This window comes from Mus pahari, chromosome 11, assembly GCF_900095145.1.
Source record: "Mus pahari chromosome 11, PAHARI_EIJ_v1.1, whole genome shotgun sequence".
In the NCBI taxonomy this organism is placed as follows: domain Eukaryota; kingdom Metazoa; phylum Chordata; class Mammalia; order Rodentia; family Muridae; genus Mus; species Mus pahari.
The window spans coordinates 5,515,324-5,520,421 of NC_034600.1; positions in this window are offsets into that span (position 1 = coordinate 5,515,324).

Here is a 5,098-nt window from a genome sequence, read left to right on the forward strand (position 1 = left end):
GCATTGTGGGTAGAATCAGAGAACAGTATGGTGGCTTGGAGAGGGAGTGACATGCTTGTTCTAAGTGCTGTTGGAGCCTTTCCCCGTGTGTAGGTTTACCCTTCACCATCAACTGTGGAACTCCCACCTTCTGTGGTGATGCTACACTAGCCCACACTGTGGACTGTCTCCAGAGCCTGCCCCAGGCCTAGCCCGTCATTAAGCCAACATGACCTGACATCCCTTTGTGACCAGGATGAGTTGGACTTCACCTGAAACTGTGCTTGCTCCTAACTCCTTCCCTTCCTTATCTTGTTTGCCTGACCCCTTCTCATTTTCTCACAAGAGCTCCACCATGGAGTGAGGGCACATGAACTCTGCCCAGGAATTTTCAGGAGTTCCAACCTCAGATATGTGTCCATCCAAGCCTGCAGTCTACCTCAGTGTGTCCACCAAGAGTCACATGTCAAACCCAAGCCCCACAGTCTCTCATTTTGTACCCAACAGAGATCATGTGCACAACCTGAGCATACCTACAATGTACCAGAGTCCACACACACACACACACACACACACACACACACACACAAACACACACGGGGGGGAGGAGGGAGAGGACATTCCTGCTTGGTGTAAGGAAGACCCTTTGGTTAATGACACTGACCTATGAGGCAGAGCTATAGGTTGAACTATGGGTTGAATGTTTCCCACATATCTGAAGAAGTCCTACTCCCTAGTACCTATGAAGATGATTCTAACACATTTTATAAACTTATTGTCTATGTTCTCATGCATTCAAATAAACACACCATCCCATGCATCTTGGTGTCAGAGAACAACCTGAAGTAAATTATTCTCTCCGTCTACCATAAGAGTCTCAAGGATAGAATTCAGGGCATCAGGGTTGGTACATCCACCTGCTTAGTCATCTCGCTTACCCCAAAGTGATTTAAACAGAAGATAGAGTTACCACAGATGTTGTTGTGGAGAGTCCTAATGCCAATGTGGCTGTAGGAGAAAGACTCCATGATATATAAGGAAAGGATGTTATGGGACCAGACATGGAGGCAGAGATGTGCATTGGTATTTTGCCTACATGTGTCTGTGTGAGGGTGTCAGATCCCCTACAACTGGAGTACCATACAGTTGTGAGCTGCCAGGTGGATGCTAAGAATTGAACTCTGGTCCTCTGGAAGAGCAGCCAGTGCTCTTAAATACTGAGCCATGTCTCCAGCCCCATGTTTCATAACTTTTAACCATATTTTTATTAATATGCTTTGATATTCTCATATATGCTTACAATGCGTACAGAACATATTCAACTCACACTCTTCCCAGATTAAACTCCACCCCTCCAATCCCTCTCAACTTCCTGTCCTCATGTGTGTGTGTGTTTGACAATACAAATTCCACTTTGTACTGCCCATAAACTCATGTTTGTGGGGTCACCCACTGGAGTATGGTGGACCTACCAGGGGCTTACAAGAAAACTGGGTCTTCCTCGAGAGATATCAACTGTCAGTAGCTTCTCAGTTAGGAGTGGGGACTTATGACCCCTTCAAACACCCATGCTGGAATACTGACTTGATCTTGTACAGGCAACTACACTACTGTGGATTTATGAGTGCAGTAGTCCTGACAAGTGTAGAACATGCTGTTCTGCTCTGATGCTTTCCAACCTCTGGCTGCCCTTCCATGATGGTCCCTGGGCCTTAGAGGGGGCATAGTATAGGTGTCACATTCATGGATAGACAGCCAGCATATAGTTATTCTTAGCATTCATTTTGAAAAATTCTGAGTTTCTACATTAGCAGTTATAAACTTCACAAAGAAACCGTTCTAATCGAGACTCCGCAAAATTACCCCCCTTGCATGTTAGTATATCCATTGATAATGCTATTGTTACAGCCTTGTTTATGCAGCCACTTCTATGAAAGTGTTTTCGTTTTAGTTTTTGTTTTGCAGAAGACTTTCTTGAATTCTGGCTTTTAGAGTCTTTCTGCCCCATCTTCCCTGTTCCCTGAGCCATAGTCAACAGTGATGTAGATGTATCCATCAGGGCTCCCCACAACCTATTGATCTTTGCATGTGTGCATCTGTAGGTTTTCTGTGTGTGGTAGCTACACTTATCTGTAGTTATAAGGATAAAATTTAGACTGTAGTAAGGAGTTGTGCTGGTCTAGAAAAATAGTAGTAGTAATGGAATATTTTCTAAAGTCCATGACTTCACTATCACAGGGAAGCTGGCTAGGTTTCCAGTGCCAGACATGATTTCCTTCCTGCTGAATAGACCTCAAGTCAAATTAGACAGCTGTTGGCTGCCACCAACATGTGAGTGTCACCTCTTTTTTGTAATTATTTTATTTATTCTTTGATATTATGATATGATTACATCATTTCCCTCCTCACTCCCAGTCTTCCAATGCTTTCCTCTTTGCTCTCCAGAGTGAAGCTCCTTGCACCTTTATGCATATCTTGCCAGGTTGGTAATTGTCACGGTTCATAGGTGTTACAGGTGAATAGGGCTGTCTAATTGTTTCCCTCCCAGGCAGTTTGCATAATCTTTTTTGGAACCATTAAACCTAGAACTGCAGGAAAGAACTTTTTTTTTTTCAGGTCAGATCCAACTCGAGTCTTTTGAGTCATGATTCCCAAGTGTGTGATTTCTTCAGCAATAGGAGCCTCCTACCCTCAACCTCTAAGAGGCAACCAAGGGCTACATCAATATTCTATATTGTTTGGGGAGTTACATAGATTATCCTAACCAACCCTTCAAATGGAGATTTCTCATGCCTGGCACTGAGGTTTTTGTTAGTTTGTGGTTCTTGTGGGGAGCATTGTCAATCCACATGCCTTAACTTCCTTTAGAGAATGTGTTCGTGTGTGTGTGTGTGTGTGTGTGTGTGTGTGTGTGTGATTTTAGGTAAATATTTAATAATTTGATACCTTGAGGCTTTATTAAACAACCTTAGTGTTATTTGTCCCTTATCCTGCAGTCTTCTACTGTACTGACCTTTCCTCCTCCCAGTTGAGACCCCTCCCTATTATTCCATTTCCCATACCATATCACTAGTATTCTTCAATTCCTCTCCTAAGACCTCCCACCTATGCCCACTTTATAAAACTCCTGACTGCCTGGAGAAAGAACCTCTTCTTAGTTGTCCAATGCAGAGTGGTCTGCTTTAAAACCATAGACACACAGGAAACAAAATCAGGCTCAGTAGTGTGTGTGTGTGTGTGTGTGTGTGTGTGTGTGTGTGTGTGTGTGTGTAACAAATCTAACCAGTGAAAAACAGTCTATCAGCTTCACAGTGCAGGCCATGGAAAGGATTTCAGAGAGGGTAACAGGGAGGGGCTGGAGGAGAAAGTAGAGCAGGGGAAATGATGCAATTCTATTTCAATTAAAGTGTTTAAAAAGAAAAAATGAGAAAGAGATTTAAAAGGGGTCTAAGGACTTCACTAATCTGTAAGTACAAAAAATTGGAATTATTTAGAAGGAAATTGGATACTATGCCAATTTAGCAAAATAATATTTAGTAGATTCACCCCTGGGGTCTATCAACTCCAAAAACACAGGTTGTTGGTCAGGTTTAAAATACCAGGCATACATTTCATCCTGTGGCGTGGGCCCTAAATCCAGTCATAGAGTGATTAGTTAGTACCATAACACGGTGTGACTGTTGCATACATGCACCTCTCATCATTCTGGCACTGTGCAACTGTTACAAACATGCATCTCCATAACACTGTGCTACTGTTGCATTCATGGCCACCTCTTGTCACTTTGTAACATAGCACTGTGACACTGTTGCATTCATGGGCATCCCTTGTCACTCTGTATCATAACACTGTGACACTGTTGCATTATGGGCATCTCTCATCATTCTGTACCATAACATTGTGCCACTGTTAAATTCATGCATCTCTTTTCACTCTGTACCATAACACTATGACACTGTAGCATTCATGGCCATTGTTTGTCACTCTGATCAACATGGTAGCTTACAAGTTCTCAGCTGTGTAAGACTATTGATGACTTTTCTTTCCCAGCAGCCTTCATGGCACCTTCCACTACTATGAAAGCTAACCAGTAGAGCAGAAGTTCCCTGGTCAGCATCAATTTGATTTTTCCATGACCTGTGACCAGTGTGTATAGAGTCTTTGGCAGTAAGGGCTTACCAGTTCTGTTGGGTAGACAAGAGAATGGCAACAGCCTGTACTATTTTGGGGAGCTCCAGAATACTCCTAATCAACAAGTTGAGGGGAGGAAGACCACAGCTGGCACTGGGTTTTTGTTAGCAGCCTATCATTGTGATACCATATATCTTTTAGTAGTATATCATTTTACACCCAATTAATGTACTTATGGTGTAGTTAATTTTTTCTTAATTTTGCTAATTTTATTCATTATTTATTTATTTATTTATATCCCAAATGCTGCCTCCTCCAGGTCATCCCTTGCAGAGTTCCTCCCCCATACCCCCTCTCCTTCGCCTCTGATAAGGTAGCCCTCCTGGGTATCCACCCAACCCAGGTGCATCAAGTCTCTGCAGAATTAGGCACATCCTGTTCTACTGAGGCCAGACAATGTAGCCCTCTGCTACATATGTGCTGGGAGGGGGCAGCTCAGATGAGTCCATGTATGCTCTTTGATTGGTGGATCAGTCTCTGGGAGCCTCCAGGGGTCCAAGTTGGTTGATACTGTTAGTCTTTCTGTAGGGTTGCCATCTCTTTCAGGGCCTTCAATCCTTCCCTTAACTCTTCCATAGAGGCTCCCAATCTCTGCTCTGTGGGTATCTGCATCTGTCTCAGTCAGCTGCTGGGTAGAGCCTCTTAGAGGACAGCCATATTAGGCTCCTGTCTGCAAGTACAACATACATTATTAATAGGGTGAGGAATTGGTGCCTGTCTGTGGGATGGGTCTCAAAATGGGCTGGTCACTGGTTAGCTATTCCTTCATCTCTGTTCCATCTTTGTCTCTGTGTTTCTCTTAGACTGGACCAGTTTTGTTAATATTTCTCACCTTCATGAGAAACTATGGGAGTTTTTCCAAAATTTTCAAGTCTTCAAGATCTCCATGTTAAATACACATGTATTGGTAGAAGAAGCATCACAGAAG